Source organism: Octopus bimaculoides, chromosome 6 (assembly GCF_046866305.1).
Source record: "Octopus bimaculoides isolate indiv1 chromosome 6, ASM4686630v1, whole genome shotgun sequence".
NCBI classification, from domain to species: domain Eukaryota; kingdom Metazoa; phylum Mollusca; class Cephalopoda; order Octopoda; family Octopodidae; genus Octopus; species Octopus bimaculoides.
Window position 1 is genome coordinate 63338478 of NC_142933.1, and position 18559 is coordinate 63357036.

General features: G+C 35.4%; 1 protein-coding gene across 2 annotated transcripts in view; it reads left to right on the forward strand.

Annotated features, from left to right (window-relative positions):
- Window positions 1–18559, forward strand: part of LOC106868719 (uncharacterized) — a 62996-nt gene that overhangs the window by 10680 nt on the left and 33757 nt on the right. The gene's annotated exons all lie outside the window — the stretch shown is intronic.

Sequence of the window (18559 nt, forward strand, 5' to 3'; positions counted from 1 at the left end):
TATAGGTTCCAATAGTACAACTGTATTCGTCTTTGCTTAGGAAAAATGACTAAATTGTGGGTGTGAAGTCCCCATGAAGGGGTCTTTGTAACTTCTAAGAAGAATAAATTTTAGAAATATTACTTTATTTGTGTGTAATCTGTATGGTTAAAATTTCATCAACATCAAAAATATATGAATTTTCATAGTGGTTATGGCCATTATGTATAGAGTATAATTTCCAAATATCATAAAGATCTATTCAGTACTTTTTACGTAGTTTTGGATTAAAAAAAAAACAAATGACTAATGTGTGCGTTTGTTTGTATGTGTGAGTGTATATATGTATAGATATCTGTATGCATGTATATATGTGTATATATGTATACATATACATGTATGCATATAGATCTATAACTCTATATATATCTATACATATACATCTATATGTATACATATATATATATATATATATATATATATATATATATATCTATATATATATATCTGAAACCATTAAAGTGAAAGTCTCTGTCATTACAGTATCGAAATGTGATTGTTTCAGTTAGTGGAATAGTTTCATTTTTAAAGTGAAAGTATTTGACATGAGTGTTTTTGTTTCACTTTTGACACGTAATACTTAAATAGTGAAGGAGATATTATGTTGCCATGGGCTCGAACTCTGCAAGAAAGTTAAAAAAATCTTTTGACTAAAACACAACTGGAACCCTAAGTAAGGCATCTGTAAAATTTGAATGAAATTGGTAGCGTAGTTCTCGAGTTTTAGGGATTCACACACACACACAGACACACATTCTCATTTTTATATATATAGATGAGACTATAATTGATGAATTAGCCGATAATTTATTATTCAGGATTAGACACTTAGTTTGGTATGCTAATTTGATTTTCACAAATAATGCTCTTGCATGTGCTCCAATTCTCCCTTCAGTTACAAGAGAGCTATTAACACCAGATCGCCTTTGATCAAGCAGACCCGTTATCAAAAGACATCCAATATCCCTAGACACAACATAATCCAATCTATCCTTTTCCTTAAAGTTATCAGTACAAATTGAAGGAGCTCTGGTTGCTATTTCTAATTGTTCAAGCAGCCACATAGAAGCTCCCTCATTGATACAACCATATAAGCAGTGTTTTATGATCCATTTTCACACTATGCTTTCTGCATTAGTCTTATTTAATTATTTCTCTATGCAGTTAATTACCCCAGCTGCCTATTTTAGTATATGAGCTTTTTGTATTGGTTCTGATTTTGGAGAATATATAGAACACTACCACCACAATTCACTTCTTGACATTTATAGTATGGACTCATTGTTTCTAGTATAACATCATTTTATTTTGCTTCTGCTTGAATGGAAAGGTTAAATGTGCCATGTGTTTGATCACTTCTTAAAAAATAAGAGAAAGTAGCCATCATACACTTCTTGTAAAAGTTGTTTAAATAGTTGAGATTTAATTAAGTATAATCATCAGTATTAGATCAATTATAGATCCTCTTTGTGGTTGCTCAATCAGTTAGTAATAGCAGTCAAATTTCTCTCACACTGTCACATACTGCCTTAAAAAATGACATACATATTCTGTTATGCAGTTATAGATATACTTTCATAGAAGTCATAGAAGATGGATTGATCATGGATCTTCTTAAACAAACGTGACCTAGGGGTTAAACAACAACAGAATCATGGTAGTTATGTAGGAAAAGGTGAGATGTGAATAAAAGATTTTAGGAGTAAAATGAAACAATCTGTAAATCTGTTGGCTGTTTAGAGCTACTACATTATCATCATTATCAACATTTAATGTCCGTTGTCTTTGCTGGCATGGGTTGGACAGTTTAACAGGAACTAGCAAGGCCAGGATCTGCACTAGGTTTCATAGTCTGTTTTGGTTTGGTTTCTACTGCTGGATGCCCTTCTTAATGCCAACCAGTCTACAGAGCGTACTGGGTGCTTTTTATGTGGCACCATTACCAGTGCTTTTTGCATGGCACCAGCACCCACATATCTTGGTCAGCTTTCAATACTTTGTCGCATGTGTTCCTAGGTCTCTCTCTTCTGCAACCACCCAATTTAAGTGATTGGCTTTTCTTTTTGCAACTGTCTTCATCCATCCACATCACATGACTGAACCAGCAGAGTCTCTAGTCTTGCACACTGCAAATAACTCCTCTTATGCTCAACACTCTTAATACACCAGTACTCTGTCACACATGCACACTGACTTTGCACATCCAGTGGATCTTACCAGCTTTGTTCCTCTCCAGCCTTCATATGTCTTCTGTGTTCAAGGCCCATGTCTCACAATCATGCAGCATCACAGTTCATGCATGCATCATACAATCTTCCCTCTCACTCAGAGAGAGAGACCATTGGTTGCCAGCAGAGGTAAAAACTCTCTGAACTTTTTCCATCCTGTTCTTAATCTAGCAATTACACTTTCTGTACAACCTCCTCCACTACTTATTAGGTCACCTTGGTAGCAGAAATTATCTACAACTTCCAGAGAGCCACCAGGACATTTGAGGAAATGAGTTTGCCATGTATCTGCGGCCTTTATGGCTCCTGTTCATCTTCCACATACAAACATTACTTTTTCTGTTAACCTTCCTACTATTCCACTGCACCTCTTGTAGCCATAGCTTACACTAGGTACCAGAATGGAATTTTACCTACATCCTTCCTACATATCGAGCAGGGCTATTTATCAGAAGGGTGAAGGGTTCTGTCCAATTTCATGCTTGTTAGGACCTTGGTCTTTTCTAAATTAATTTTAAGACCCTTTGATTTCAGGTTCTGTTTCCACACCTGGGATTTCTTTTCTAATTCTGTTACAGATTCTATGAAGGCAAGATCATCAGCATATAGTAGTTCCCATGAACTTAGTCTTCCTGTTATGGCCTGGAGGACGATGATGAGTAGGAGGGGGCTGAGGACTGAGGGCCGAGCCTTGACCTTCTTGTACACTAAATTTATCATAACCAATTTTTACCTCTCTAGCTGCACTTCTATACTACTTTCACAAGCTATTCCTCTATCTTGAGCTTCCTCAAAGGCCACCATATCACAGAGCGAGGTACTCTATTGAAGGCTTTCTCTAGATAAAATGTTCTCAACCCATTTTGGCCAAATGCCCCCTTTTGACCCTTGGAGTCACAAATGCCTTCCCCCCCCCCACACACAATATATATTTTTATTTTTCAATATACTACTACTTATTTTGATATCAGCAGGTAATGATTAAAAAAATAAAGCATGTCATTTTACATATGCACTTGTATGCAATTGGGAGTACAAATGTACTAATTGAAATAGAAAAAGAAAACAAAAAAAAAATCAAAATAATAAATGGTCTTATGAATGAAAGTTTGGTAATTGTGTTTATTTTCACCACGCGACACTTAGGAGATCAACGTGTTGTCTATCGAAAGATTGGTACAAGTAAATGTCAATGAAATCATTTCAAACCTTTCCGATTTCCCTTATCAAAACAGCTAGAACTTGTGCAACAATCTGACATATAAGTTATTGTCACCCGAGAAGAGGATTTTTTATGCTCAAGAAAGAGGGTGTATTTGATAGAAATTGTTGGAATACATATGTACTTCAGATGAGTAGCAAATTGTGGAGGATGGTATTTGACGAAAAAGTTACAGATGTTTCAAAATCGAAAAACTCTATTTTTAGCCAGTAATAAATAAACTTTCGTTGTAGCGAACGGTGTCAACTTTAAAGTTGTATCCTGTGCAAAGTTGTATCCTGTGTAAGGTTGTATGTACCGTGTGACCTGTTCACTGTAGGTTTCTAAATAAAGATAAATACCTTATAAAGTCATGTTTTTATTATTTTTTTGTGGTGGGGTATATTAATGTATTTGGGTAAATATTTACAAGTGCACCCGCATTGGCAGCTATTTGCGATAACGACAGGTCCTTTATTGCAAATAGCTGTTATGTGGTAGCAGGGCGTGTTAGAAATAGCAGGCAAGTCTTTCCTTTTCTGGAAACTTTGAGGTCCCCCACCACTCTTCCCCTTTCTTTTCCGAAAAAAAAAGTGGCTTACGGTGGGTTTGGTGGTCAGATACGTTGAATACACACGAAAAATCCGCGATTTTTCTTTTTTTTTTTTTCTTCCTGCCCTTACTGACAAGTGTTTATTACATCCATTGCGAGTGCACCGCCAGTACAAATTCCCATGAACCACTTTCTTAGTCATATTGTGCCTAGATTTACTACACTTTTTTTTTAGGGATAACATCTTTTTCTTCAAAATAATATGCAGCATCCACCTCTGTTTTCAATATCTCCTTCAGACTAGTACAGTTAATGACTTGGATGCTGCCATTCCAGGCTTTTACCAACAAGCAAAACGTAAACAAACACAGAACTTCACAAAAGGCAAAAAGATTATAAAAACACAGAAAAAAACTTCACGAAATATATGTAAAATACTGCGAAAATTCATGAAGAATACTTCAAATAAAATTCTAATTGATATAAACATAGGTAATGTACGTTTTATAAAGTTTTCACAAAAATAACAAAATCGAAGCATGTACAGAGACTGCGTGCAGATGAGAAAATTCAGCACAAGCAAAATAGAACATATAAGTTGTCATATGTTGCTATGGTAACTAGCTGTTAATGCCTCGCTGTCTGTTGATTGGCTAAAATTACACAAATTTTCCAACTTTAATTCCAAATAACATCAGATTCATTAAGCAGTTGGTTGAGTGTAATCAAATCTTCACTGAACGTCTCTTGCATACAAAACAGGGGCTCACCTATTTTCTGAAATCGAATTTTCAGCAAATCATCTGTTTGAAGCTTGATAAATTCTTCCTGAATTTTTATGTCCATGTCATCAATGTTAGCAATGAAGGGATCAGCAATTCAAATTGGAATATCCATTTGTAGAAGGTCTGCAAAGCATTCTCACATATTTTCTTGTAATTCCTGAAGGTGTGCAGTTTAAATTTGGAGATGGTTATTGCTAACCATGTTTTTAACATTTGCAGTGCTTGGAAAATTATAAAAATTCCCTTCAACAAAGATTCCTCTTGAAGAAGTCCAGCCTGGCCAAGAATGTTTTGATAGCACTCCACTCCTAGCTTTACGAAAACTGATCTTCTTCCCTTGTAAAACTAGTATGAGGTTGTTGCATTTGTCAAAAATATTGGCAAGATAGGTACAGACATGCTTTACTTTAAGGGTTTTCTCATACAAATCTGCATTTTGTCCTTATAGAAACTCAATTATGAAGTCTAAAAGTTGAAAAACAAAAAACAAGAAAGACACTTTCCTTTTGAAAGCCACCTCACTTCAGCATGAAGAAGTAATTGTACGAACTTTTTGTCATTATCCTGACAGAGCTGCTGAAAAACTCGCTCATTGAGGGCATGATGCTTAATAAAATTGATAACATTGATTGCCACCGGCAAAGACTTGCTGAGCGGTTCGCTGAATTTCTTCGTAGCCAGATGCTATCGATGAATCACACAATGCACAGCAAAAACAGATGGATTTTCTTTCTTCAGAATAGAAACGAACCCCTTATGTTGACCAACCATTGCTCTTGTGCTGAGGGGTATTGCTTTTTCTTTGAAGTATGCACTGAGTTAAATATTGTAACTCCTTTGGTGTCTGTAGGCAGATTCAAAGCAAAAAGCAGCTCCTTGTGCAATTCGTTTTAATGGAAGAACCTGACATATCCAAGCAGTAGAGACTGATTTCCGCAGAGTGTGCTCTCATCAATTTCTAGAGCAAACTCTATTGATTTCGAAATGCTGCACAACTTTTGTTCCACATTATCTGCCATTTCATTGTTTTGTCTCCTTGTTGAGTCATTATTCAAAGGAATACGTTTAATGGTCTGTACAGGGTTCTGATGATGTATGGTTGAAAGAACCTCACTGATGACAGGAACCACCAATGATGTCTGCGATGTTGTCAGTTGGAATAAGTCTGTCAACATGTAAAAATATGGCTACTACTTGTTAATTTAAAATTAAACTTACCAAAGACAAGGGTCTTCCAGTAACCATTTGGCCCAAAATGCCCCCCTCGAGCTCCAAATGGACTCCCCGGTGGTGGGGTGCATATGGTCCCTGTTGAGAACGTTTGCTCTAGATCAATAAATGCCAAGTACAACAGCTTGTTCTTAATATTTCTTGCAGTTGTCTCACCATGAAGATGGTATCCATGTTGCTTCTACCAAAGTTAAAGTCAAACTGCATTTCACCTAGTCTAATTCTGTTCCTAGTTAATTGGCCTATAACCCTGTCTGAGTTAGCATTTAAAAGTGCAAACATGATATTTAATACTGCAATTAGAATAATTTTCTTAATTTTCTATCACTTTTCTTTATTTGTTTGTAATTCAATTCCTGATTCAAAAAATTCCTTAGGTTTTGAGTTAAAATATGTATTTAATTCATTTACTGTATCTTCCCTGCTGGCTATAGTTTTCTCATCTAAAGGCTTTAGTAAAGATCTAAATAAATGAAAATCTGATAGAGCAAGGCTTGGAGAATGTAGAGGATGTAGCATTTTCCCCTGTTTGAATAATTGCAGAACATTTTTAGTGATCAGTGCAGTTGAAGTCCTGCATTATCTTTATTTAATAGGGAACTCTTCCTGTGGTTATTAAGGTAGTACATTTTCATCCAAAGCAGTTTTCACGCAGTGAAGTTGTTGAGAATGGACTTCAGAAGTGATTAATTCAGCTGAAAAGCTCATGTTGAATACTTCCTTCCATAACCCACCAAATACTCAATAACATTTTCTTTGGGTGAAGTCCTCCTTTTGGATATAGTACAGGTTTTTGATTTGGGATTTATAGCTGTAAAGAATCCAATTTTAAAATAGTGCTTGGTAGTTACATGTATGGAGTGGTTCATAACAGTAAAGCCATTGTTGATAACTTGCTCTGAAAAAGCATGAGGAACCCATTTTCCCTGCTTTGAAACTTTTCCAAGTTTCTAATGGTTATGAATGGTCAGAATGCTATCTTTAAATTCAGTGGAAATCTCTGTCGCTGTTGTAGCTGCATTCCTTGCAAGTGTCACCTATAAATACCTGGTCAGTGTTTTAATGACATACTGAGCTTGTGGAAGTATCATAGTTTAATTAATTGCCTTTAATGCACATGTCAGATTAGAAAACATGGTCTTAGATATCATGAAAACAAGGTAGTCACAGATGTAATTCATTTGCTTGTATGTTTACTCCATCAGGATTGACTGTTAATAACTAGACTGCATTTTAAATGGTTTCTCTATTCAAAAACAGAAATAGACACATTGCTGATTATACAAGTATATAACTTAACTAAAATTTGTAAAATAATCTTTGTTTGATTCTGTTAATTCAGACAATTTTTTTCTCTCTTTTAACTCTCTCTTTATAATTTGCGCAGTATAATATGTGGCATTTCCCTGCTACATTTACTGTTTGTCAAATTAATGTTTCAGGAGTGTGATCCAAGTTCTGATGAGTTATAGCTCATGGGCCTATTGCTTGAAAATACTTATGCACTATATGGTAGCTCAGCCTGCTAGAAATAGCAGCCAAATCTCTCTATACTGTTTTGAAAAATAAGCAAGGACAAATTGCATAATGTAATGTAGTGTGAGATAAACTGTCTGAAAAAATGGTTGATTACAGCTGGAAAGTTTTTGATCATGGAACTATTCAACCTGAACAAACAACAATATTAATAGGGAAAGTAGCACAGTGTTTGCATGGTTAAGTTACTGAATATCTGCTTATAACTTCAAACCTTATTACACCTCATGCTTGTCTGCCACTTTTTTCCTTTGCCTGTCTGATTAACAACAGTTCACACTCAGTGGGAACAGTGTCAGAATGTAAATATAATAGCTTATACAGTATCAAATGCCTGAATTTTGGAGTAAGAGTCGAGGTCATTGTGTGTTTGTGAGAAAAGAAAATGGGTAAAGAAACCATTTTAAAATGCAGTCCAGTTATTGTTAACTGATAGCCAGTCCTGATTGAGTAGATATATGAGCAAATGAATTAAAACTGTGACTGTCTTATTTCTGCATTCTGAATATCTAAGACCATGTCTTCTAATCTTTCATTCTTATTTAAAAAAAAAAAAAAAAGCCATGATTAGCAAGCAATAGTGTTGCAAATTCTAACAGGTCAGTCAGCCATATACAGTATGAGCTTCTTCACTGGTTCAAATCATAGTGTGCATGTGCTCATGTATGGAGGTGTTAGTCACACCTTCATAGCACCAGTAAGTATGAAGTATACTGACATGCAGTGTCTTTTGTTTACTAAAAAGACTTCAGAGCAGTTTTTGTAACATTAAGGAAACCGAAGTAGAGGAAATATCATTTTATGTTAAAAGTATACCACCATTGTATAACATACATTCTTTGTGACATGTAGTTGATATAAAAGTTGTTTGAAAAGGAGAACAATCTAAACACATCATGACCAACACATAAAGCAGGTTTTTGAATAATGCATGAACTTGAAATAGTTTTAATAGAAGATACCATATTTTGATCATATGTAAAATGAGTTTCCAAACACTTCTTATTAAAGTGTAAACATTCAATCTAGTGGCTATATACTTTTGTTTTGGCATAAAATGGAATCTTTCCACTCTCAAGAAAACTTTGAAAGGTTTTGTTCAGTAAACCTTTTGAGTTAGTTGCATACACCAGCAGATTTAGAATGTTTAGCACTTCTATCTTTTTAATGAGAATGAAAATATATATTTATCTTAATGTCATTGTGCAGTTAAAAGTTTATATAGCTTTAGTCCTATCTTATGATAAAATTAGTCTTTGAAAAGGATAAGCAAAAGAATTTGATAGACTTTTTTTTTTTAATGTAAATTTCATCTGAGGGTTGTTAATTTTCAGTTTGTTCACCATTTTTATGTGTACAGACTGATGTGATTCTCAAGTATAAGAATATATTTTACAGTTGATTTTCAGTTAAATACTGAATCACATTAGTTATGTTACCCTGCAAATCATCTATAGAACAAAATTCAATTGAATGTACAGTATTGTGACCAGTGGCAGAATTGTCAGAACATCAAACAAAATACTTTACAGTATTTGTCCTGGTTCTTTGTTTTGAGTCCTAATCCTGCTGAAGTAATTTTGCTTTTCATTATTCTGGCCTTGGTAAGTTAAAGTACCAGTATTTATCAAGTTAGTGGTATCAATTTAATCAACCTTGAAGGAAGAGCTGGAGTCTCTGTGAAAGTCCAGTGTCTTGAACTCTTTAACTTGGTTTGGGCAACTTCTGCAATGACATTGTGCCAAGTTGTATCAACCACTGCCCTTCCCCTGGAAAACACTGATGGAGTGGAGAGAGTAGGCCTGCTGCACTGGCAACTGCTGGGTTTCCAACCTTGCCAAGTAGGCCTGCATTCTGGAAGGACATTCCAGTATTACCTTGCTGCACTCACCAACAGAAGCAGAAATCAGTGCAGATTCATGGTTTCACAAGACAGACATGACAAACCATCTTTCCTTATCCCCATAAAATTATGTAATAATTAGATTTAAAAAAAAATTAATGAATCTTTTACCTTTTACTTGTTTGTTTAGTCATGCAGCCATACTGGGGTACTCCTTTGAAGAATTTTTAGAAGAATGTATCACCCACCTCCCATCTCCAGTACTTTTTTGTACTTATTCCATTGGTCACTTTTGCTGAACCACAAAGTTACAGGGACATAAACACACCAACACTAGTTGTCAAGCGGTGGTGGAGGGACAAAGACACACACACAGATCATCATCATCATCATCATCATCATTGTTTAACATCCGCTTTCCATGCTAGCATGGGTTGGACGATTTGACTGAGGACTGGTGAAACCAGATGGCTACACCAGGCTCCAATCTGATCTGGCAGAGTTTCTACAGCTGGATGCCCTTCCTAACGCCAACCACTCAGAGAGTGTAGTGGGTGCTTTTACTTGTCACCCATATATCTATATATCATATTTTCAAGTGTGTACAGTAGAAAAAATGATATATAGATATATATAGATATATAGGTGACATATATATATACACACACACACATGCATACAAAACAGGCTTCTTTCAGTATTCATCTACCAAATCCACTCGCAAGGCTTTGGTCAACCTGGGGCTATAGTAGAAGGCATTTGCCTGAGGTGTCATGCAGTGGGACTGAACCTGGAATCCTTAGCTACACCTAATAAAACAGAAGCACCAGGTTTCTAAATATTCTTTTTGCAGATCAAAAATTCTATCATTTATGAAACTAATAATATAAACATTTATAATTATATAATGACATTGCACACAAACACATACACACACATTTTTAATTGATATATATGTATTACTCTTTACTGGCTTCAATCATTGGGCTGTTGCCATTGCCTTCAAAGTTTTTAGGCAATCATATTTATCCATCCTCAATTATAACATAACATTCTATTTATTATTGTCAAAGTCATGTGCCAAGTTAGAATTTGATAACCAATTTCATTATTTTTGTTTTCTTACTTAAGTTTTTATAAATTTAATTATTTGTTAATAATTGCAATAATCCTGCCATGACATTTTATTTGATTGCTTCTATGATGTCTATGGTTAGATGTAAGTCCAGATAGTACATTATTAATATAAGTGTAAACCTAATATGTGTTAGGTTAATCTTAATATATTTAATGCAGAGAGATTAAAAAGGCTAACTAGAAATAATTATACAGTGAGGTAAAAAATACAATTAGTCAATGGTTAATATTTTATCAACAATATGACTGAGGGGAAAGTTTCTGTGAGCCTTCTGTGTACTTAATAGAAAGACTGCATATGTAATGTAAAGAGTGGAAAAATTTCAATTGAGATTATCCGAACAATTACTTGACAAAAACTCCCTCTAAGGGTGTTTTAAAATTCTAAAACAATGAACAAGAGTTAACTACAATAAGATCTGTTGACTGAACTTTTTAGACAATTTAGACAATGTATATTGGAATGGAATTGTCTAAAATTTTCAATCAAATGATATTGATGTTATTCTCTAATTTTTAGATTTTTAACTAGTGTTAGGTGGGAGTTTTTGTCAACACATTGCTCGGATAATTTCCATTGGTTAAAGTTTTTCAACTCACTGTATTACATATATGAGACCCTAGCATAGTTATTGTGATAAGTTTCCCTATACTATTTTCTGTCAGCCATATTGCTGATATTCATAGTTACTGTTACTCTTTTCACTCTATTTTTATTCATAGTCTTATTATCTCCTTCACTGAGGAGATGTAATAAAACTGAAACATGCCTGTTGCTTTCACCAGTTAGTCTTAAAGACCACTCCAATTTTATTCAACTTAGCTTATAGTTATCTGCCTTGTTTTTAGATTTTTAAATGTACCTTAGAGGTAGTTTTTGCCAACTAATTTGCTTGAATAATCTCAGTTATTTACTGTTATAAATTAGATTGTATCTATATCTTATTCATTGTAGCAATGGAAAAGGTAAAACAGCTTCCTGTGAAGGACCAAGAATTTGTAGAGCTCTTATGTGATTCAAGTTTCAAATTTGTATCATCAAAAACAAACTTGAGAATTTTTACCTTAATGTGTAATTTAGAATTTTCAGAAAATCATCTAAATTAGCTATGGCTGCTCTTCTACCCTTTCTTTCCACATATTTGTGATTTTGCATTTTCAGCTTTCATGGCAATAACAACACAAAATACCACTCAACTAATGAGAAGGATGTTCTTAGATTTCTACTAAGAACATCCTTGAGAAACATCAAAACCATGGTTTGATGTATTGTGCCAAAACAAACAAGCACATCCCATTGAGAATATTCATGTATTTTCACTTAGTATAATTTTGTTTTGGTGATTTTTTTTCTCATGTATTTACATTGTTATATTTCTTTTAGTTTATTATTAGTAATTTTTAGTTTAATATAATGACATATGGGTCATATATATTCTTTTATTAACTAATCTTGATATTACTAAAAATCTAGGGATGTTTGTGTGACTAAAATATCTCAGAAATAGTATATTTTTCATCTTAATTTTTTTTTACATATTTATTTTCATACTTACCTTCAGCAGTGCAATACAAATTTTTGTGACATTTTGACCTTTATTTAAGTGATTAAATACAATTTATGTTATTTCTTGATGAAAAAAAATACATGGCTTCTGTGACGTCAACACACATACAGAATACACACATATATAATAGCATGTCAATCAACACAAACACGTTTTGCTATCTGTGACATATACACCCACATCATCTGTTTGAATATTTTTAATATAGACCAGGTGTCTATATGACTTGCATAAGGTTTTTTGATCTTCTTTATGCTGACTGTGACGCTTGTGTAAATAAGCTTGTTGATTTATCTTGTTATTGCTTAAATCTGTTTAATTACTGATTTCAAACTATGTGGTGGAGAATAGAATTAACATTAGTGTCGACTAGCAACATCAAAAGCATTCACTTTTGTTGGGGATTGGAATAGATTACCAATAATTGCAGTCCAGTCATTTATATCAATTTATCAATATTTAAGTGATATCAGATCATGGAAGCTAATTCACATGGATAATAAGTTGTGTGAAAATGGTAGTCAATTGTAGTTGGACATGGCCTTAATGTTTGAATAAAACTACTGAATATTGAAAGTATTTTGGCCTTTTGTTCATTTTCAAGAAATTGAAAATAATGCAACTTTCTACATGTTTTATAAGATCTGCCCATTAGTTTTTTATACTTCACCCATCATCATCATTTAACATCCGTTGTCTATGCTAGCATGGGTTGGACGGTTTGACCAGGACTGGTAAGCTGGAAGGCTGTACCAGACTCCTGCCTGATTTGGCATTGTTTCTATGGCTGGATGCCCCTCCTAACACCAACCACTCAGAAAGTGTAATAGGTGCTTTTACATGACACTAGTATCTGTCACAATTACAGTTTTACATGGCTTGATGGGTCTTCTTCTCAAGCATGGCATAATACTAAAGGTCTTGGTCATTTGTCATTGCCTTCATGAGTCACCACACTCGAAAGGTGTTTTCCATGTGCCACCGGCATTGGTCATTTTGCCTCCATGAGGCCCAACACTTGAAAGATGCTCTTTATGTGTCACTGGCATGGGTGCCAGTTATGTGACACCAACATCAACCATGATTTCACTTGGCTTGACAGGTCTTCTTAAGTACAGCATATTGTCAAAGGTCTCAGTCACTAGTCATTGCCTCTGTGAGGCCCAAAGTTCAAAGATCATGCTTCACCTCCTTGTCCCATGTCTTCCTGGGTCTACCTCTCTCACAGGTTCCCTTTGCTGTTAGAGATAAGCACTTCTTTACACAGCTTTCCTCATTCGTATGTATCACATGACCATACCAGTGCAGTCGTCTCTCTTGCACACCGCATCTGATGCCTCATGCCCAACTTTACTCTCAAGATACACTCTCATATATGCATACTGACAGTGCACATCCAGCTATGTTTCTACATATATATTTACAAATTGATATTAAGTTTTTCCATTTTACCAAATATAACAATTTTAAGAAAAGTTATGCAGCATTTTCCCTTATGTTGGGGAGAAATTAAATTCCTAATCACTGCTGCATAGCCTTCATCATATTCCCCAAAATAGTAATTAAAGAATCACTAAGTAAATGTACAAAATTGATCAACATAGGAAATAAAAAAGTTGTATCTTACTTTGTTGTTCTGGCTACATACCTTTTGGTACTAGATAGTAGCTTCATCACTCATTCACTTGACATTATATATTGAATGTCCTTAGTTAAACTACTTAGCTATAAAGTATAACTATCATTCATGTTTACCATGTTTACAATGCAAGGTTTTTGTACAAAATATCAAAATGAAATTTAGTGTTATTTTATATTAAAGATAAAAATAATTTCCCTCTGATTTTAGATACAAAATGTTGGGGTTGCATTGTATTTGAGATCCCATTATACTTAATACAGTAACTGCCTTGTCTATTTATTTGCAAGCACTTCTTTATGGTGACAGACAGTTCTATTGGTTTACTTCCATTATCAAATACTTGAAATACTTTCCATTATTGAATACCTATTGATCTTTTATTCCACTTTACATCTGGGATGCTATATAAGAGTATTGAATTGATGCTATTTCTTCACTGGCACTGTTATTGACCCTGGAAGGATGAAAGGTAAAATTGACCTCAGCAAGATTTGAACTCAGAATATAAAGGACTGTAATTAAATGCTGCCATAAATTTGGAAACGACCTGCTGTACTACTTGGTATTCACGCCAGATGCTCCAATACAAACATTTCAAAGTATTTGGTTGTCAATCAGAGGACAGTGCAGAAGATTCGGAAAGAGTTAGATGAGTCTAATGGTGATTATGAAGGTACAGCAGCTTGGAAAACTCATTCTGATTGTTCTGATAAGAAAAGAACTCCTGAATTGAACAACCTCCAACTAAACACACTTTGGATTTTCTCAGATGAGAAAAATTTCTGCCACAATCAGATGGTGAACACACAGAACAACCATTGGCTTGCCGTGTCCCCAAAACATGTACCGAGAGTGATAAAAATTAAATATCCAGTTAGCATTATGGTGTTAGGAGCAATCAATAGTGATGGCAACATTATGCCTCCATTCATCTTCCCACATGGCCTCAGACTCAACACAGAGGCCTACATCAATTGCCTGGAGGAGGTAGTGTTGTCCTGGGCCAAGAGGGTGGCTGCTGGAAGACCTTATGTCTGGCAACAGGACTCTGCACCATGCCACACAAGCAGGAGAACCCAGTCATGGCTGTCAGACAATTTTTGTGGCCACATCACCCCTAACATCTGGCCACCTAACTTAATTATTATGTGTGGGGTGCTGTTGAGCAAGAGAACATTTATTCCCCACACCCTGTATATGATGAGATTCATTCAGTTTCAACCACCAAATCCATTCACAAGTCTTTGGTTGGCCCTGGACTACAAAAGACATTTATGCAAGATGCTGTGCAGTGAGACTGAACTCAAGCCCACATAGTTAGGAAGTGTTTTCACATCTGTGTCTATATATATGAATTATATTATGCATACATTACACCATGTTCACAAAATTAAAAAAAAATTTTTGTCATTAGTTAGTGTTATTTCTTATTTGCTTCTATCTAGAAATCAAAGGAAATGACTACTATTCCCATCAAACTTTGTTTTTGTGATCTGGCCATCAATGTTTTGAAACACCTATTTTCCATTACATTTCAGACAGATTCAGCATTGAGTTGCTGAAGCAGAAATAGTGTTATAGCAAATATTCTGCTCAATGCTACAAATTTACTTGTCAGTTGCTGGACCGTAACCATTTGAACATGTCCCTTAGTGGTTGACAATATGTGCATCTTTGATCATGAGCAGGAGTAGTGGGGGGACATCATGGCCATGTGTTGAGAAGGATTCTTTGGGATTTGAATAAATGTAACAAAAACAAAGTTTGAAGGTGATGTTAGTCATTTTTCATACTTTGTAGGGGTAAATAAATAGGAAGTAGCAGTTGCTACCCAAGGACTAAAAACATGTTATACAGTGTTATTAATACATGTATTACACATGCATGCACAGAGAGAGATAGGTGAAGTTGTGTCATTAAGAAGTTCACTTTGCAGCCATATTCTAGATTCAATTCAACAGTGTGGTATCTTGACCAAGTGTGCTCTGCAGCCTTAAGTTGATTACTAAATGCAAGTGGAATTTGGTAGATGGACTCTTGTATAGAAACCTACTGTTTTTATGATTTGTGTGTTCACCTCCATGTTTAAGGAAAAACTGGTGTTGACTCAAAAAGTCTTAGAGGTTTTCTCAAATATAGCTCAATAAAATAAGTAGTGGTTGGAGGGATGTCAATGATCAACTAAAAAAAAGATCCCTACATATAAGGTTCCCACAATGGCTGCAGTTCAGTGACTGAAACCAATCAAGGAACACATCTATATAGCTTTTGTAGTACTGGGACATAGCAAATGAACTGAATAGAAAAATGAACATGTGTATTATGTGTAGTGCTGGCATGTGTACACAGAAAGCATTTAATATAAACTTACGTTTTAATCCTTGAAAGTTATAGGCATTCATGAATTTTATAATGCAAGTTATTACTTCAACCATAGTAGCTTAAATGATATATGTTTATAACTACATAAAACATATATGTCATAACAACATTACACTTTCTGCTAAATGTCAGATTATCTGCAAGTTAAATCAAGTGACTTGCATGTGCTTGTGTTCAGTAAAAGAATGTTGATTTTTGAGAAAAGCGGCAGTTGTTCCTCCCCACTTGTTACTTTTTATATTATGCATTCTGCAGATGTGCTTGGACCTATATGCTATTCTGCCTAAGCCTAAGGGTTTTGGGCCTGCTCTTAAAATCAGGATTATGCTTTTCTTTTAGGCAAGGTTTGAAGATGAATACAATGTAATTTGTATTTTTAAGCAATGTTTGATGCTACAAGAAAGTTTTCTTGGGGTACTGATTTTGATTCTGATCAGCAAGTATTCTTGAGTGGTTAGATTGTAGAAGGTGAGAGCCCCCCTCCCCGCCGCCGATTTGTGATATATCTCAAAGACTTAAGAGTGAAGTGTATACATAGATTAAAGCAAGCTGCTCTCTTGCAACTCTCCACCTTTCTACAATCTAAGAGGGTTGTATGCCACAGGAACATATGTGTTAGAAAATGTGTATGTATATACCATTCTGCTCTCCCCCTCTCTCTCTTTCTATATACATGTGTATGTGTGTGTGTGTATATATGTGTGTATATATATATATATATATATATATATTTGAGCGTGATCGTTACCAACATCGCCTTCCTGGCACTTGTGCCAGTGGCATGTGAAAAGACATTTGAGCGAGTTCGTTGCCAGTACCGCTGGACTGGCTCCTGTGCAGGTGGCACGTAAAATACACCATTTCGAGCGTGGCTGTTACCAGTACCTTCTGACTGGCCTTCGTGCCGGTGGCACGTAAAAGCACCTACTACACTCTTGGAGTGGTTGGCGTTAGGAAGGGCATCCAGCTGTAGAAAGTCTGCCAAATCAGATTGGAGCCTGGTGTAGCCATCTGGTTCACCAGTCCTCAGTGAAATCGTCCAACCCATGCTAGCATGGAAAGCGAATGTTAAATGATGATGATGATGATATATATATATATATATATTTTTTTCCTATAGTTTCAGCTGAGAGCTGCGGCCATGCTGATGCACTGAGATTAAGGCTAGAACCCTGTAGAATGCTATGCAGAGCTCATCTGCAGTTATTGGTTACCTGACGTTATCATATAGTGGAAATGATGGTAGGATCTAATGAAAGACATATTTAAACTATCATTTGAGGAGATGTATTTTACACCTTGGATGCATGATAATGGTTACACAGTATCTCACCAATGTACTACAGGTGTAGAAATATATCGAAACAGTTATAGTGATTTTAAATAAAGAATTTCATTCATTCCATTTCCTATCATTTATCTGTGTATTTATTTACGTAATAGTTATGTTCAAAACTTTTATGAGCAGAGAGAAAATGAATGTTCTCTGTCAAGGTCGAACGATATATATTATTGGTTGGACAAATGTTATCAAATACACTGAAGAGATTCTGAACAAATTAATCAGTAAAATTAACTTCCAAGAAGTTTTACTAGATCGCCTAACAGTGGAGATCATTGGTAATTTCATAGCCATTGAACTACCAGCAAAGAGGCTGCTCTACTAGTAAAGCAGTCCAGTACCACACCGGAATTCCATGCTTATGATTTAGAGCAGACACAAGATCAGTGGTTCTCAATTGGGGTCCATATGGCCCTTGGAGTTCCATACAACATTTTGTGGTTGAAATTTATGTGCAATAAGGTAGTGCTCCAGCATAGCCACAATTAAATGACTGAAACAAGTAAAAAATAAATAAATAGATTATACTTCTACAATATACTAAATATTTTAAACAATTATTTTATACAATTCCTAATGATATTTAATTATGAAAATCATCATCATCATCATCATCATCATCATCATTGTTTAATGTCCGCTTTCCATGCTGGCATGGGTTGGAAGATTTGACTGAGGATTGGCGAACCAGATGGCTGCACTAGGCTCCAATCTGATCTAGCAGAGTTTCTACAGCTGGATGCCCTTCCTAACGCCAACCACTCTGAGAGTGTTGTGGGTGCTTTTACGTGCCACCGGCACGAGGGTCAGTCAGGTAGTACTGGCAACGGCCACGCTCATTGGTGTTTTTTTACATGCCACCTGCCCAGGAACCAGTCCAGCAGCACTGGCAATGACCTCGCTCAAATATTTTTTCACGTGCCACCTGCACAAGTGCCTGGAAGGCGATGCTGGTAATGATCATGCTCGAATGGTGCTTTTTACATGCCACTGGCTTGAAAGTCAGACAGCTGCACTGGCAATGGTCACGCTTGGATGTTGCTTTTAGTGCTCCACTAGCACGGATGCCAGTC